A 19,279-nucleotide genomic window follows, 5' to 3' on the forward strand; every position below is an offset into this window, starting at 1 on the left:
GGTGTAGGAGGTGATTAGTGCAGTGTAGTGTGCATACAGTGGAGTGAATGGAAGTGGAGTGACACACAAAGAAATGAGACTATAAATGTTGTGTGCCATGTTCATGTCAAGCTGTGTGGCATGATGACAATGGAATTGGATTCAATCGGCTACAACCAGAAGCATTAGCAGGAACGCAGTTGCAAGCCTATGTTAGCAAGGAACATGGTGAATTTTACAACAAATCGAGATTCGATTTCAACCCAGCAAAGCCTCGGTTTCATAGCGGGTCAAAATCTGTTTTTTGAATCAAAGGGGTACCTGATTTTAACTCAGCCAATCAGGATTTTAAAGCAAATCTGAAACTTGACCAAGGCATTTAGTTTCAATTAAGCAAATTATAATTTTATAGCAAATCAGAAACTTGAACTAAGCATTTGGTTTTAACTCAGCAAATCAGAATTTTACAGTAAATCAGAGGCATGATTTTGAGTTAGATAAGCAAGATGTTTTACAGTAGATCAGGATGCAGTGAAAGTAAAAGCAATAATGGCATCATTTTTTTTTGAAATCCAAATTACATAGTATGCCAGTGTTGCTGATGTGTAGTGAAGTAAGTGAAAGGGCTGGTGCTGGATGCTGTGGTGAGGTGCAATGAAGTGATGAAGTGAATGTGCAGCAAGTGCCTGCCGATGGACAGTATGATGGAAACAGACCTGTGTTTATGCAAGCACAAGGTGTATGCTGAAGGTAGGATGAAATGCAGTAGTGTATAAAGTGCAGGGGATGGACTGATATATTGTGAAAGTGATGTGCAAAAGGTGTTGTATTAGTTTGAGGGACATGCTGTGAGATATTAAGTGAGATGCTATGATAGTTCAAAAGACATGTTGATAAAGATGTAAAGTTAAGAATGAATGGAGATGACATTGATTCAGTTCAACTGCATCTCATCTCTGAAATGCTATACATTTTAGTTATGATAGAAAATGATCATTTCTGTAATGTATATCATTTTTGTAATGATATACATTACGGTAGATGCAGATTAACAAATGTGCCAAAAAAATAATCAAGATACAAGGTATTATGAAGTGAATAAATACAAAGGCAAATATATAACAAAATGCATTAATTCTATGAATGCGATTGAAGCAGGAAGAAAACAAGAAGCCACAACATTCATTGGATTCTGCTTTAGCGGCAACAAAGTGATTTACAGAAAGTTGATAGCAAACCAATTTTCTTTTTGCAAATCAAATTCAGTAGCAACAACAAATTGCCTTCAACTTCACTAGTTTAGCTAGTCACAAAGAGCCAAACCTATTATCCTTAATAGAGATCAGGGGAAGTCCTCTGCTTATTCCCAACTTGGTTTCATTGCCTATGTATACAGCTACTCCACAGGCCCATTCTGTATTTCTCAAATAACACGACTGCAACAAAGTATTGTTGATTGTTAAGGATCATAAGTCATTATCAATAAATGGAGGAAACAACCTCAAATTCACATCAAATCTTATGATGTCCCTGTCAGGCAGACGACACTCAATGACACCCTTGATTTTATGCAAAAGGTCAGAATCAATCCCAGAACATGCAGAAGGTATGACCCTCGTCTTTAGATCCGTTTCACCATCAAGTGTTGTGGTCTCAACATAGCATACACCCTGTGGGTCGGAAGTTCCAATTAAAACCAGATCACATGGCACTTCATCATTCTCACGCAACCAAACAATGTTGCCAACATGAATATCTTGAGCTTGAATATGCTTCTTGATCCCCTGGCGCACAACCCATACTTCTTTCTCATTTGCTTTCTTGCCAGAGAGATATCGATTGTAATCATCCCAGACCTCTTTTGTAGCAGACACTGCAAATATGAAGATAAGTGGTCCCCATGTACTTGCAAGATTAATAGGGGTAATAAGTGGCCAGAGTTGAAGGCACGCAATCAATAAGAAGTACTTGTTCATGAACCGACTGAATTGCTCCCACAGATTCTTTAGAAGAAAATTAAATACAGTATACTTGCGGGTTAAGACACGGTTGCCACAAAAGTGTCAGGAGAAAGTTCATTATCATTGATGTAAACATAACGCTTCATCCTTGGTGAGCAACCCACAAGATTATGGAAACATGCTAGAAATTACTTTTTTGTGAATGTCCCCAGTACTTGTTAAAGATCATGCCTGATTACAAGGCTTGTATTGCAAAGAGACATAAAAAAAAGGAAGTCCTTGGGATTTGGATGGCAGAGATTGGTCAACGACAATGAACAAGATAAAGCATGAAATCAAACCCATATTGGAAATTAAATGGAAATAGGAGATCGAACTGGGAAGAATCTCAGATGCAATGAAAAATGAGCACAGTGCAGTGAACAAGATGAACAAAATGTAATCAAAAGGACAACCAAGTGCAATCCAAAATAGGAAATTAAATGTAAACAAGAAATCAAAATGTAACAGACAATCGAAATAATCAAAAGTCTGCAAAAGCAAATGCAAAAGACAGGAATGCAACTATGATGTTAAGATAAATATCAAATCTAGAAGAAAAAAATGAGAACAATGCATTAAAGTAGAGGATAAACTACGTGATGCATTGTAGCCCCAAATGCAGTAGGCAATGATGCTATTGCAAACATGTAACATTGATGCTGCTATAGGCTGCTCAATGATACACAACATGCTTTCGGTGAATAGTTAAGGCTAAGAGAGGAGAAAGAGGGATCGGGAAAAACCAAAGAGAATAAAAAGAAATAGAGAAAAGGGGAGGTAGTTTTACCGTGGCTCTATACTGTATGGTCGACCTCCTTCAACCAATTGGAAAAAAAAACTAGAGAAAGAACGAAGAGATAGAAGTAGAGGGAGTAAGAAGACAGGAAGGAAGGGAAAAGGGAGAAGAGGATAGGAAGGCTCGATCGGTGGCGGAGAGATGTGAGATGAGGGAGATGCTCCTTGCGATGGTCGTTAAATAAGAGAAGGCCGTTAGAAAATCTTTCAAAAGGGTCCCTCCTTTTTTTTGAAATTTTCCAAAGACATGGCTTTATTTTCAAGGTTTTTCAAAATAGTGTAAAAGCTACTTTTTCTGAAATCTTTTTATGTTTTTGAGGAAAAACCTAAAAATATGAAGGAAATACGAAGAATTTAGGATATGAGGTCCAGATAAGTTTTTTTTTGAAAATATTTAATTTGAAATCTTGAGGATTTTACAAAAAAAGATTTTTTGAAATAATAGGGTTTATTTTTTTTTTTAAAATGGGGTTTCAAAATGGATCTGGATCCAGGGTTTTGAGTAAACATTCGAGTCTAGATCTCAAAATTTAGGAAATGAATTGAGAGGATCCAAATGGATATTGGATCTGAATGAAATGTCTGCGCCATTCAAAAAATGGATTTTGTATTTTTAGATTTTGAAAATAGGAGAATTGACCTTAGAATTGGATTTTGGATATCTGATCTGGATCCGAAATTGGGTCAGATGCAAAAGATAAAATTGGATCTCGGACCTTCAGCAAGTGAATCTGAGAAATGAACAAAAGTTGACACAATTGCCCTTCTGAATATCTCAGAAGATGAGTGCCAGGGGTAAAAGGGGAATTTTTGAAATTTTAAAAAATTTGGGGTGTTTACAGATGCCCCTCTTTGCTGCTAAACTAGTTGAAAGCCAAGCTTAGTGGCAAAGAAAAACACACCAAATTTAAAAAATAAAATGCCCCAGTCAGGAAGCCTGAGCTGGGTGTGGAAGAATTGCTTTCCGAAAATGATTCTTAGGTTTTAGCACCTTATCCTGAACGACTTTGAGAAAGGCAAAATCCTCGAGAATGAAATAATTGAACAAAAGGAAATGAGAAAATCGTGATGGGACTTTGGGATGAAGATCCCAAAATTATGAAAAGGAGAGATTTTGATCAAAGGGAGGTCTCATGGCTGAGATAAAATAAGCTTTTTGGAATGGTTCAGGTTTAGCCCTTGACTTGGATGGGATGAAGATATCTCAAAATTAATTTCAGATTTAACCCTTACCTAAATAGGGAAGAAATACATGAAAACCATGATGGGACATTTTTAAAAAATGCCTCATGAGACGAGGCTCAGGTACAATCCTTACCTAAATGGATATGGAAAATATGGATTCCTCATCAGGATGGGGAAACCATGATGGGACTGAAAGAAATACCTCATCACAATGAGGCTCAGGTTTTACCCTTACCTGAATGAAAATGAAAAACTTCAAAAAAATGAGGTTCAGGTTTAGCCCTTAACCTGAAAGAGGAAATAAAATATATGAATTCCTCATGAAAATGCGGAAGACCATGATGGGACTTTCAAATTTTGCACAAAGGATCCGAAAGGGGTTGCAAAAATAAGGAAAGTGAGATAGCAGGAGGCAACTTGGAAAATAAATAAGGCAATTCTTTTGAAGAAGTATAAGGTAAAAATTTATCAGTGTCAGTGTGAACAAGTTAATAAGGCAACCCTCTTAAAGAGGAGTAAGGCGATTCTTTTGATAATGCAAAGGACGAATAGGGTGATCCTTTCGGAGAGGAGCATGTCGAATCTTTTAGTCAAAGCGAAAGATGAATAAGGCAACCCTTTCAGAGAGAAACATGGCGAATCTTTTGGTCAAAGTGAAAGATGAACAAGGCAATCCTTTCGAAGGGGAGAATGGTGAATCTTTCAGTCAAAGAAAAAGATGAGTGAGGCAATTCTTTCGACAACGCTAAAGATAAACAAGGCAATATGAGGCAATTCTTTCGACAATGCGAAAAATGAATAAGGTAATATGAGGCAATTCTTTCGACAATACGAAAGACGAATAAGGTAATATGAGGCAATTCTTTCGACAATGCGAAAGACAAATAAGGTAATATGAGGCAATCCTTTCAGAGAGAAATATGGTGAATCTTTCGGTCAAAGTGAAAGATGAATAAGAAGATCCTTTTGGAGAGAAGAATGGTGAATCTTTCGGTCAAATCGAAAGATGAATAAGGTAATATGAGGCAATTCTTTTGACAATGCGAAAGATGAATAAGATAATATGAGGCATTCTTTCGACAATGCGAAAGACGAATAAGGTAATATGAGACAATTCTTTTGACAACGCGAAAGACAAATAAGGTAATATGAGGCAATTCTTTCGACAACGCGAAAGACGAATAAGGCAATTCTTTCGACATTGCGAAAGACGAATAAGGTAATATGAGGCAATTCTTTCGACAACGCGAAAGACGAATAAGGTAATATGAGGCAATTCTTTCAACAACGCAAAAGACAAATAAGGTAATATAAGGCAATTTTTTCGACAACGCAAATGACAAATAAGGCAATATGAGGCAATTCTTTCAACAATGCAAAAGACGGATAAGGTAACATGAGGCAATTCTTTCGACAATGCAAAAGACAAATAAGGTAATATGAGGCAATTCTTTTGACAATACGAAAGACGAATAAGGCAATTCTTTTGACAATGCGAAAGATGAACAAGGTAATATGAGGCAATTCTTTCGATAATGCGAAAGACGAATAAGGCAATATGAGGCAATTCTTTCGACAATGTGAAAGATGGATAAGGTAATATGAGGCAATTCTTTTGACAACACGAAAGACAAATAAGGCAATATGAGGCAATTCTTTCGACAACGCGAAAGATGAATAAGGCAATCTAGAGGAGCAGGGCGATTCTTTCGACAATGTGAAAAACGAATAAGGCGATCCAGGGGAGCAGGGTGATTCTTTCGACAACGCGAAAGACGAATAAGGCAATCCAAAGGAGCATGGCAATTATTTTAACAACGCAAAAGATGAATAAGGTGATCCAAAAGAGCAGAGCGATTCTTTCGATAATGTGAAAGATGAATAAGGCGATCCAAAGGAGCAGTGCGATTCTTTCGACAAGGCGAAAGACAAATAAGGTGATCCAAAGGAGTAGGGTGATTCTTTCGATAATGCAAAAGATGAATAAGGCGATCCAAAGGAGCAGGGCGATTAATGCGAAAGATGAATAAGGCGATCCAAAAGAGCAGGGCGATTCTTTCGACAACGCAAAAGATGAATAAGGTGATCCAAAGGAGCAGAGCGATTCTTTTGGCAATGCAAAAGATGAATAAGGCGATCCAAAGGAGAAGAGCGATTCTTTCAATAATGCAAAAGACGAATAAGGCAATCCAAAGGAGCAGAGCGATTCTTTCGACAATGCGAAAGATGAATAAGGCGATCCAAAGGAGCAAGGCGATTCTTTCGACAACGAGAAAGATGAATAAGGTGATCCAAAGGAGCAGAGCGATTCTTTCAACAATACGAAAGACGAATAGGCAGTACCAGGATATATCAAAGTGGACATCAAGTTTTTATTTCATATTAGGAAAGCCAGAAAATATTGCCAAAATGATAAAAATTGCAATTGATTCAAAGTAATTGAAAGTAAGCACATTTGTTTGAAAGATATTCTCTCTTCTACCTAGAGTATTACCTCCAACTGGGCTAACTCCGTAGAATCCAGAATCAAGGTCAAATTATTGTTGTTGGGTTTCTTCAAGGAAGCTATTCATTTCCTTGATATGAGAAGAAAGGAAATTTGTTCTCAACATCATAAAAGCAATTGGGTGGAAAGGATATTGATAAAAGATTTTCACATAAATAAAGACGATTCTTGACAGTTTTGGCAGCTTGATATCTAGGATTTACCCATGATGATTTTTTTTGCACTCTTTCTGAGACATAGAATTTGGGCTTTCTTGGGGTTTGGCGAGAATTTCATAGCATCAACCTTCAACTTGGAGATGCACTGATTTTCTCTAGAAGAACACGTCACAAACTCCTTCAACTTGGAGATGATCTGAGTCTTCATTGGTCCCGAAAATAAGACTGATAATATTGTCTCTTTGATTGAAAATCTCTTTTCATGATAGCATTGACCAAATATCAGTTAGGGATTGGCAAGAGGTTCATTACATCAGTCTTCAACTTGATGATGGTTTGAACTTTTCCTGGAAGGACACGTCACATGCTCCTTCAACTTGGAGATGATCTGAGTCTTCTTTGGCCTCGGTGGTCTGACTCATCCATCAGTCTTCAACTTGATGATGATTAAGAGATCCCTTTTGCAGATAGATAGTTGCAGCTTGATAATTGAAGAGATATTAAAATTGAGTGGATTCCTTTTTCTTTATCATCTAGGATATTTTCGCTGCCTTATTACCACAAGAATGATCTATAAAAATGTGTCATAGCTGCGATCAATATCAATCACTTATGACTTTTTGATATCATTGAATTCTCCTTGCTAATTATATAGAGGATTTTTCTTCATCCTTTTGGTTGACCAACAGGAAATCTGAATTTTGAGTCTTTCTTCACAAAAGCTTCACCCTTTTGGAAAGAATACTAAAAAAAATTTGCGCTAATTCTTTATACAATAAAAGCTTGAGATCAACAACTGCTTTTTATGACAAAATGGCAAAATATTCTTGAAATCCTTGATGGCAGAAATTGCTTAACATCGAGTTGACACATTCGTGGGATTCTGGAAGAAAGTTCAACACAAAGCTGAACTCCGAAGGTAAATCCAATACGAAATTGGAATTCTGAAGGTAAGTCCTGGCACAACGCTGGATTTTGAAGGTAAATCCCACTCAAAAGTTGGTTTTGAAAGAACATCCAAGCTTGAACTCAAATTTTGTAAGGAAAACTGGACAATTCGAGTCAAAACTCAAGTCTTCAAAGGAAAACTAGAAAGTTTGGTTTTTAAGGAGAGAAAACTCGGGTCAAAACCCAAATCTTCAAAGGAAAACTATACCAACTTGGATTTTGAAGGAAAAAAATCAAGTCAAAACTCAAATCTTTAAAGGAAAGTTGAAAAGTTCGAGTCTGGGCTCAAATCTCAAAGGGAAACTAGAAGGTTCAGATTTTGAAGGAAAGGAAACTCGAGTTAAAACTCAAATCTTTAAAGGAAAGCTGGAAAGTTCGAGTCAGGACTCGAATCTCAAAGGAGAATTGGAAAGTTCAGATTTTGAAGAAAAGAAAACTCGAGTTAAAACTTAAATTTTCAAAGGAAAGCTGGAAAGTTCGAGTCAGGACTCGAATCTCAAAGGAAAATTGAAAATTCGAGGCAGAACTCGAATCTCAAAGGAAAATTGGAAGTTCGAGCCAAAACTCGAACTTTAAAGGAGAATTGGAAGTTCGAGTCAGAACTTGAATCTCAAAAGAAAATTATTAATCAGAAGATTGAATTCTAAAAGTCGTCAGTGCGAGAACTGGGTTCAGAAATGGTTCGATCTAAGATCGAAAATTTTGAAAATGACCAGTTCGAGGACTAGGTTTTGAAAATGGTTTGATCTAAGATCAATTTTTTTGAAATCGACCAGTACGAGCACTAGGCTTTGAAAATGATTCAACTTGCAAGTTGAATTTAGAAGATGAAAAATTCTTAATCCAATAGACCATCATAGTTAATTGTATATGGTCCGCTTTCAGGATTATCCCTTTATCCTGAATGGGCATGTTTTTGACAAAGATTAATGATGAAAGATTTTATTTGATCATGCCTGCATACAGGGTTTTTGAAAAGAAGAATAATGATTTTTTATAAAAAAAATGCCCCAGTATAATGGGGAAGGGAGAATGATATTTAAAGAAGGCTCTTTGAGAAGAAACATAACGACAAAATAAGAAAATCAGAATTGGTAATGCGCATCTCTGTGGATTCAAAAAAATATAAAAAGAATTTTGCAAAAGAAGAAAGGCAAGCAAAAGTTTTCAAGTAAATTATTCATTACAAGCGATATATTGCATGAGAATTTGGAGAAATCATAGAGAAAGTAATATCCAGAGATAAGAAAAGGTTGATGATTTCATTGATGCATTAAAAGTAATGACAACTTGAAAAGGAAAAATAACTAAGACTATATCATCCTGGCAAAAAGTAAAAATGACAGAAATGAGAGGGCATTGGCATTGTCAGTTTCTTGAATAATTGGAGAAAGGCTTGGTCAGGACGGTCGACTGGTGCTCTTCTTCGTCTTCAACAAGAAAATTCTTTTCAATGCAGTCTTGAACGATATTTTTGATGATGAAACAGTGATTAGTGTCATGCCCTACTGCCCGATGAAATTTGCAGAACTGATTCATGAATCTTTCCATGATTGTGGGTGGATCCATGGCTTTTCGGAGCTTTACCAATCCCTTGGTTAGCATGTATTTAAAGACTTCTTCGAGCGTCTGCTCTAAGAGAGTAAACTTGTGGTTGCTACCCCAACTGTCACGCTTTATCTTTTCTTTTTGTTGAAAGTTGGACTGAAACGGCTTGTTAATCTGCTTGGAAGACTTCTCCCCTTGAGTTGCATGGTGGATCTTGCTACCTTTAATGTCATTTTCGCCAGAGTTGGCAGAGAAGGTGAATTTTGTCTTCTTTTTTGGATCTTGACTGTTCTTGATGAGGGTGATGCCTTCATATATTCCGTTGTCCATTCCCGTCTCAAGCCATTCAGCTCGTTCAATAAGTTTGATGAACGACTTGGATGGTGAAGTGGAAATAAGACCTTTGGGAGGTTGAGAGAAGTTGTTCAGGATAATCTAGAGCGCATGCTCCTCTGAGATGGGGGTTCTCATTTTGTTGCAGGTGTCTCTCCATTTGCGAATGAAATCTCTGGATTTTTCTTTGTCATCCTACTTCAGATTGTACAGGTAATTGAGGGTTGGCAGTGCCTTAGTATTGAACATGAATCGCTCAATGAACAAATTGACAACCTTGTCAAAGTCTCGTAACTCAATTGGATTAATGTGCTCTGCATACCATTTGGCGATTGCGCCTTCTAAACTGTGTGGAAAGCATAAGAAGAGAGCACAGTTGTCCTCCTTGAATCTGGCACACTCTGCGAAAAACATTGCGAGATGAGCCTTGGGATCACCTGATCCATAGAATTTAATGAATTTTCTGGGGAGGTTTTCCAAGCTATCATCCCCATCCAATCCAACATAGAATCTTCCCTGGTATACACTTTCTTTCCCTTGTCTCGAACTTGTAAGTCCTTGACCATCTTGGTCAGTTCCTGGATTGGATCTTCCATTGGGACTCTACATCCGGGTCTATTCACTGATTCAGGCTCTTCTGCCACCTTCTTAGACTGTCGCAGAGGTTTTTGGATGAACACAGGCTGTTCTTCTTCTAAATCCTCTTCTGTTGAATCTGGCCCTTCTGAGTTGCTGTCAAGCTGAACCCTTTTCTTGGTCACTTTGATAGGTTTTCTCCTGAGATTTATCTTGGATTTCTTCTTGGATAACTTCTTTCCTGAACCTACCTTGGCTTGTTCTGATATCATCTTTGTCATCATTTTTTGGAATAGTGTGTACATGTCGGGATCAATATCATCGCCATCTTGTTGACCCTGCCCCCTGTCAGATCTTGGGGAATCCATCTCTTCAACACTGCTACTGTAGCTGGTGTGCTGATATGGTGTTGTTTTCTTGCCTGATCTGGTCTCAACCATATGAGAATGTCGATGCTCTCTGCAGGACAAAGAGTATTTTAAAAAGAAGGAAAACTTTGAAGGAGAATTTGACAAAAGAAAGAATCAGATTGATAATTTGAAAATGATATCCCATTACCAGGGATTGGGTCATTGCAGAAATTATGACAATTGCATTGTTACTCCGTGAGAAGGAATAAACAACTAGAATATAAAAGAAAATGCTATTTTGAAAAAGAATATTTTTTTGACAAAAAGAGATTTTATTGTGAAAAGGTAAACAAGAATTTTTGAAATAGAATCAGAAGATACACTGAAAGATATGAAGAAGAAAAGGTTTGAAAAATAGATGGCAAGATTTAAATATTTGAAAAATTGCAAGCAGGATCAGAGAATTTGAAGAAATCAAGATCAGAAAAAGAAAATACACCTGAAGTTTTGAAAATCTAAGGAGAATTTTAAAAAAGATTTCCAGGGTTTGGGAAAAATAGTTGTGAAGAAATAAGGAAAAAGGGAAAATATACGCCTGGATTTTGAAAAATAGAAGAAGACTTTGAAACAAATATCTAGGGCGTTTAGAAAATAATTTTGAAGAAAATATGGAAAGAGAAATATATACCTAGATTTTTAGAAATACAGGGAAATCTTTAAAAAAATATCTAGGGTTTCAAAAATTATTCTGAAGAAATAAACAAAAAAAAATATATACCTAGATTTTGAGAAATACAGAGAAATCTTGAAAAATATCCAGGGTTTAAGAAAACTATTATGAATAAGTAAAGAAAGAGAAATACATACCTGGATTTTGAGAAATAGAGGAAATTTTGAAATAAATATCCAGGGTTTTTAAGAAAATTTATTCTGGAGAAATAGAGAAGAGAAATACATACCTGGATTTCGAGAAATAGAGGAATTTTTGAAATAAACATCCAGGGTTTTGAAAAGTGAAGTAAATGAGAATTTACAAGATAATATCCACAAAAGAAACAAAGCTATACAAGCAATGATGCACATAACAACACTTCCTAGAAGTTGACTCTAAATGCAATATTTGAAAAGGCTTGTAGAACCTTAATCTTAACTCTAAGGTTTAAATCATCTGATTCCAATCAAGGTATGCCGATATATTAAAGCCGAAACTCAAAGTACGCGGCATAAAAATTTTCTCTCTTTCTAAGGTAACGGTTTCCCAACATCCTTGAGTACCTATCGATATACTTTAGACTATGGCCCTTAGCACGTGGCAGGGGGGTGTTAACCCAAATAAGTGGTTCAGTTGTGAGGCTCTTTCCCGAACTATGGTTCAGTGAGACAGCCTAGCAACGTGAAGACTGGGACAATATAGGTGAGGATGTTTTCAAAAATATGCTCAACATGCAAGAAATCAGATGGCTCTAATGCAAAGTCCTAAAGAGATAGAATTTTGAAAATCATAAAGAAGCACAGACTTGCATACATTGTTTTCATTCAATCCCTAGATTGAAGAGGGTTGTATTTCAGACCTAAGTCTAAGTGTGCATGAATAGATCTCCTCAATATGGTCCTACCAAACCATACTTAATCCTATATGCATTATGTCAGCTAGGACAGAGTCTAGGCTCCTAAGGTTTGCATGAAAATGAAGCTGACATTTGTAGAATAATGGCTTAGACAATATCAAAGCAAGGCAAAGACATTTAATTCGATCAAACGGAGATGAGTCCCATCTCGGTCGCCACTTCTGTGATCGTTGCAAAAATTTTCCTTCATTTTCTTTTCCTTTCAACCTTTCCCCCCCTTTTGAGGAGAAAAAGAAAGAAAGAAGAGAAAGAAAGAAAAAAGGAAACTCTTTTGCAAGGTCTCACTTGACCTTTTTTAAAAAGATTTTGAAAATTACTCACCTTTGTTTTTGAAAATTTTGGGGAAAAAATGGAGAGACAGGATTCGCTCGTCGGTACGAGGTTCAATCATTCCTGGCCCCTTTACCAAGGGTAATTAAACCAAGGATCAAATTAATGCCTTTTGCTTTGCCTAGATTTGTCTAAGTGATTATTCTGAAATCCTAAATGCACATAGAGTCATGCTTGTGCTATGAGTTTTGAACTTTTGAGAAATATGCATGCTTTCCTTGGAAATATTTCAGAGATTTGGATTTTTTCAAGTGATTTTGAAATAAGTTTTGAAATATCCTTGAAGAAGTGATTTCAAAAATTGAACTTGATTTGGGAAATTTTAGATCCAAACTTGGATCTAAAATGAATCTGAGATTTGAAAAGGAAATTTAAATTTTGGAAGTTGAAATTATAACTGAAATTAATAGTTGAAATGGAATTTTGAGAGTTTTGAATTTGAAATTCGAATTGAAAAGGAAGATTTGAAATCAAAAATGAATTTTGGAAAATAGTGAAATTTGAAGAATAAAGACTGGATTTTTGAGCTTTGAAATTGATAAATCAAAATTTTGAAATTGAAATAGAATCTTGAAATTGAAATTTTTGAAATTGAGATTTAGACTTGAAGTCTAATTGAAATCTGGCTTTGAAATTGGAATTCAGGATTGATTTTAGGAATTTGGAAATTGAAATTTAAAGTTAGAATTTGAAATGGGAATTGGATTTAAATTGGGATCTTGAAATTGATTTTGAAATTCGATTTGATGTTTGAAATCAGAATTAAACTTGGAAATTGGATTGAAAATTCAAATTGGAACCTTGAATTGATTTTGAAATTGAAATTTAACTTTGAAATTGGAAATGAATTTAGAAATTTAGAATTTGAAATTGGAATTGGAATTGGAATTTAAAGAATGAATTTAGAAATTAAAAACTTAGAACTTTAAAATAAACTTTGAAATTGGATTTTGAAATTGAAATTTGAAATTAGACTTGGAATTTGAAGTTGAAGTTGAAATTGAATAGAAATCGTGTCTTGATTTTGAAATTGGAATTTAAAGATGAAATTCAAGTTGAGATATAGAATTCATAAATGTGGAATTCAGAAATAAGAATTGAAAATTGGAATTGTGAAATAAGATTTGCAACTAGATTGAATTGAGAAAAAAAATTGAATTTGAATTTGAATTTGTAAAAAGTTAAAAAATGGTTTTGAATTTAGAAATGAAGCCTGTATTTTTGAAATTCCAAAAATCACTTGGAATTTTGATAATAACTTTGAAATAACTTGAAAAAGAAAGCAATTCTATCCTAAATGATGAATGCTTCAAAAGAATTTGAAGATTGGAATTTAAAAGCAAATTTCATTCTTTAATAGAATTGAAATAAGATTAAATCATAATATATTCATGACTATGGTCACAAACATATTATGATATAATCTTTATTTAAATTCTAATAAAAAATAAAATAAATTTTTGTGCCTCTATAGGATTTAAAATAAAATTAACTTTTAATATATCCACGACTATGGCAACACATATATCTCAAGATAATTTATATCTTAAATTCTGATAGAGGAAGAAAAGATATTTAGAAAAATATGATGGAAATCAAATGTTATTCCATAAAAGATAAAAATCCTAAGTATTGTTCACATTTTGACTATGACCATAACTGTGAATCATTTACTTAGGGTTATTTACCTCATATTAGAAAGGTGCATGTGCCATTCGTGTTATTCCATAGTGCTTTTTGAAGAATAAAATGAAATGTCACAGGAAATTATGAGAATTTAAAGCACAACTATATGCTCATACATTCTAATCTAGGCAAAAAGATAAAGATTCTCATTAATACGGAATTATTACAATTGAAATTAAAATTCCTCATCTAAGAAAAGAAATCAAAGTCTTCCATGTCTTTCCTGCAAAATGAGTTAGCACAAAGCAACATAAATACAATCTATAGAGAGGAATTAAAAATGTCACATTGAAACTAAAATGCTTGTGATCAAGCCTATGCTAACAAAGAAATGGATATGCATATGCCTAAGTGTTATGCTTATGCTAAATGAAGAACGCATATGCATATGCCTAATGCTAATGAGAAAATATATATATGAATATATATGCAATACCTTAGGATAATGAAGATCTATATGAGAAGATATATGCAATGCCTTAGGCTAATGAAAATTTATATGCGAAGGTATATGCAATGCCTTAGGCTAATGAAAATCTATTTGAGAAGGTATATGCAATGCCTTAGGCTGATGAAGATCTATATATATTTGCCCAAGGCCATACATATACCCACTGATGAAATGCATATGAGAATGCTTTTGCCTACATGCATATGAGAATGCATCTACAAAAATGCATTTGAGAATGTGTGTGAGATGCATTAGGTGAATGAAAATATACAGAGGTCACAACAGCTTGTAGGCGGCTGTGAATGCCTATGACAAAATGTCATGAATGCATGAGGTCACAGCAGCCACAGGCTACTGTGAATGCCTATGGCAAAATGCCATGAAGGCAAGAAGTCACAGTAGCTTATCAAGCTACTGTGAATACCTATGGCAAACTGCCATGATGGACAGAAGTCACAGCAGCCACAGGCTGCTGTGAATGCATGTGACAACAATGTTATAAATGCATGGAGGTCACGTCAGCCATAGGTTGCTGTGAAAATACAAAGAGGATATCAATATGCAATGAATGCAACAATACAAAGGAATGCCATACAGCAAATTTTTGATAGTGCATGGAATGGATCAAAAGCTAGCTAGGATGTATGAGAACTTTAGTAAACTGATATGTTGAAAACAGTCCCTGAACACTAAATAGCAACACTTATTGAAGTGTGGGAGGTGGTGCATTGTGAAGTGTGGGAGGTGGTGCTGCAAGTGTGCAAGTGAAAGTATAGAGGTGCAGCAGGTGATTAGTGTAGTGTAGTGTGCATACAGTGGAGTGAATGTTGTGTGCAGCGAATGGAAGTGGAGTGACACACAAAGAAATGAGACTACAGATGTTGTGTGCCATGTTCATGTCAAGCTTTGTGGCATGATGACAATGGAATTGGATCCAGTTGGCTACAACCAGAAGCATTAGCAGGAACGCAGTTGCAAGCCTATGTTAGCAAGGATAAGGGTGGATTTTACAATAAATCGAGATCCGATTTCAACCCAACAAAGCCTGGGTTTTATAGCGGGTCAAAATCTTTTTTTTGAATCAGAGGGGTACCTGATTTTAACTCAGCCAATCAGGTTTTTAAAGCAAATCAGAAACTTGACCAAGGCATTCAGTTTCAATTAAGCAAATTATAATTTTACAACAAATCAGAAACTTGAACTAAGCATTTGGTTTTAACTCGGCAAATCAGAATTTTACAGTAAATCAGAGGCATGATTTTGAGTTAGATAAGCAAGATGTTTTTACAGTAGATCAGGATGCAGTGAAAGTAAAAGCGATAATGGCATCATTTTTTTTTTGAAATCCAAATTGCATAGTCTGCCAGTGTTGCTGATGTGCAGTGAAGTAAGTGAAAGGGCTGGTGCTGGATGTTGTGGTGAGGTGCAATAAAGTGATGAAGTGAATGTGCTGCAACTGCCTGTCGATGGACAGTATGATGGAAACAAACCTGTGTTTATGCAAGCACAAGGCGTATGCTGAAGGTAGGATGAAATGCAGTAGTGTATAAAGTGCAGGGGATGGACTGATATATTGTGTAAGTGATGTGCAAAAGATGTTGTATTAATTTGAGGGATATGCTGTGAGAGATTAAGTGAGATGCTATGATAGTTCAAAAGACATGCTGATAAAGATGTAAAGTTAAGAATGAAATGGAGATGACATTGCTTCAGTTCAACTGCAGCTCATCTCTGAAATGATATACATTTTAGTTATGACAGAAAATGATCATTTCTGTAATGATATACATTACGATAGATGCATATTCACAAATGGGCCAAAGAAATAATCAAGACACAGGGTATTATGAAGTGAATAAATGCAGAGGCAAATATATAACAAAATGCATTAATTATATGAATGTGATTGAAGCAGAAAAAAACTAGAAGCCACAACATTCATTGGATTTCCCTTTTAATAGCAGCAAAGTGATTTACAAAGAGTCAATAGTAAACCAATTTCTTTTTGCAAATCAAATTCAGTAGCAGCAGCAAATTGCCTTCAGCTTCATCAGTTTAGCTAGTCACAAAGAGCCAAACCTATTATCTTTAATAGAGATCAAGGGAACTCCTCTGTTTATTCCCAACTTGGTTTCATTGTCTGTGTATACAGCTACTCCACAGGCCCATTCTGTATTTCTCAAATAACACGATTGCAGCAAAGTATTGTTGATTGTTAAGGAGAATAAGTCATTATCAATAAATGGAGGAAACAACCTCAAATTCACATCAAATCTTATGATGTCTCTGTCAGGCAGAGGACACTCAATGACACCCTTGAATTTGTGCAAAAGGTCAGAATCAATCCCAGAACATGCAGAAGGTATGACCCTCGTCTTTAGATCCGTTTCACCATCAAGTGTTGTGGTCTCAACATAGCATACACCCTGTGGGTCGGAAGTTCCAATTAAAACCAGATCACATGGCACTTCATCATTCTCACGCAACCAAACAATGTTGCCAACATGAATATCTTGAGCTTGAATATGCTTCTTGATCCCCTGGCGCACAACCCATACTTCTTTCTCATTTGCTTTCTTGCCAGAGAGATATCGATTGTAATCATCCCAGACCTCTTTTGTAGCAGACACTGCAAATATGAAGATAAGTGGTCCCCCATGTACTTGCAGAATTAATAGGGGTAATAAGTGGCCAGAGTTGGAGGCACGCAATCAGTAAGAAGTACTTGTTCATGAACCGACTGAATTGCTCCCACAGATTCTTTGGAAGAAAATTAAATACAGTATAGTTGTGGTTTGAGACACGGTTGTCAAAAAGTGTCAGGAGAAAGTTCAGTATCATTGATGTAAACATAACGCTTCATCCTTGGTCAGCAACCCACAAGATTATGGAAACCTGCTAGAAATTACTTTTTGTGAATGTCCCCAGTACTTGTTAAAGATCATGCCTAATTACAAGGCATGTATTGCAAAGAGACATCCAAAAAAAGGAAGTCCTTGGGATTTGGATGGCAGAGATGGGTCGACGACAATGAACAAGATAAAGCATGAAATCAAACCCATATTGGAAATCAAATGAAAACAAGAGATCAAACTAGGAAGAATCTCATATGCAATGAACAATCAAATGCCATGAAAAATGAGCACAGTGCAGTGAACAAGATGAACAAAATGTAATCAGAAGGACAATCAAGTGTAATCCAAAACAAGAAAATTAAATGTAAACAAGAAATCAACATGTAACAGACAATCGAAATAATCCAAAGCCTGCAAAAGTAAATGCAAAAGACCGAAATGCAGTTACGATGTTAATGATCAAATCTAGAAAAAAAATGAGAACAATGCGTTAAAGTAGAGGATAAACTACGTGATGCATTGTAGCCCCAAATGTTGTAGGCAATGATGCTGTCGCAAACATGTAACATCGATGCTGCTATAGGCAGCTCGATGATACACAATATGCTTTCGGTGAATAGTGAAGGCTAAGAGAAGAGAAAGAGGGATCGTGAAAAAACAGAGAGAATAAAAAGAAATAGAGAAAAGGGGAGGTAGTCTTACTATGGCTCTCTACTGTATGGTCGACCTCCTTCAGCCGATTGGGAAGAAAAACCAGAGGAAGAAGAAGAGGGAGTAAGAAGAGAGGAAGGAAGGGAAAAGGGAGAAGAGGAGATGAAGGCTCGATTGGTGGAGGAGAGATGCGAGATGAGGGAGATGCTCCCTGTGATGGCCGTTAAATAAGAGAAGGCCGTTAGAAAATCTTTCAAAAGGGACCCTCCTTTTTTTGAAATTTTCCAAAGAGGGCTTTATTTTCAAGGTTTTTCAAAATAGTGTAAAAGCTACTTTTTTTGAAATCTTTTCATGTTTTTGAGGAAAAACCTAAAAATATGAGGGAAATACGAGGAATTTAGGATATGAGGTCCAGATAAGGTTTTTTTGAAAATATTTAATTTGAAATCTTGAGCATTTGACAAAAACAGATTTTTTTAAATAATAGTGTTTAATTTTTTTTTTTTAAACAAAATGGGGTTTCAAAATGGATCTGGATCTGGGGTTTTGAATAAACATTCGAGTTTAGATCTCGAAATTTAGGAAATGAAATGAGTGGATCCAAATGGATATTGGATCCGAATTAAATGTCTGAGCCATTCAGAAAATGGATTTTGTATTTTTAGATTTTGAAAATAGGAGAATTGACCTCAGAATTGGATTTTAAATATATGATCTAGATTCAAAATTGGGTCAGATGCAAAAGATGAAATTGGATCTCGAACCTTCAGCAAGTGAATCTGAGGAATAAACAGAAGTTGACATAATTGCCCTTCTGAATATCTCAAAAGGTGAGTGCTAGGGGTAAAAGGAGAATTTTGAAAATTTGAAAATTTTGGGGTGTTTACACATCCCCATCTAATCCATCATAAAAGTCTTCACTCGTGAAGACCTTCTTGCCCTTATCTCGGGCCTGCAGATCCTTGACCATTTTGACTATGTCTTTGAGTTGTGGCTGATCAGGGTCATCAACAGATTGATCTTTAGATTTATAGGCCGACCCTTGCCTCTGAGTTGACTTTCGAAGTGCCTGTTGAATCTCACATTCTTCATCGGTGTCGCCCACTGATTCAACTTCATCAAAAGTGTCTCCATGGTGACTCTGCTTTTTTGATATTTTTATATGCAATTTCATTGTAGGACCCTTAGCCTTTTTCTTAGCTTTGCCTGAACTAGCCCCTGTTTGCTCGGTCAACATCTTTTTCATCATTCTCTGAAACAATGCAGACATCTGAGGATCAACATCAGCATTGCCTTG

At 35.8% G+C, this 19,279-nt stretch overlaps 2 pseudogenes; both read right to left on the minus strand.

Moving 5' to 3' along the window:
- Positions 1 to 1,286: 1,286 nt before the first annotated feature.
- Positions 1,287 to 2,086, minus strand: LOC149813034 (phospholipid-transporting ATPase 2 pseudogene; annotated as a pseudogene).
- Positions 2,087 to 16,539: 14,453 nt separating this feature from the next.
- LOC149813035 (phospholipid-transporting ATPase 2 pseudogene) lies at positions 16,540 to 17,339 on the minus strand (annotated as a pseudogene).
- Between the last annotated feature and the right edge of the window lie 1,940 nt (positions 17,340 to 19,279).

The sequence above is a fragment of the Nuphar pumila genome, chromosome 16 (genome assembly GCF_984573655.1).
Source record: "Nuphar pumila chromosome 16, dmNupPumi1.hap1.1, whole genome shotgun sequence".
NCBI classification, from domain to species: domain Eukaryota; kingdom Viridiplantae; phylum Streptophyta; class Magnoliopsida; order Nymphaeales; family Nymphaeaceae; genus Nuphar; species Nuphar pumila.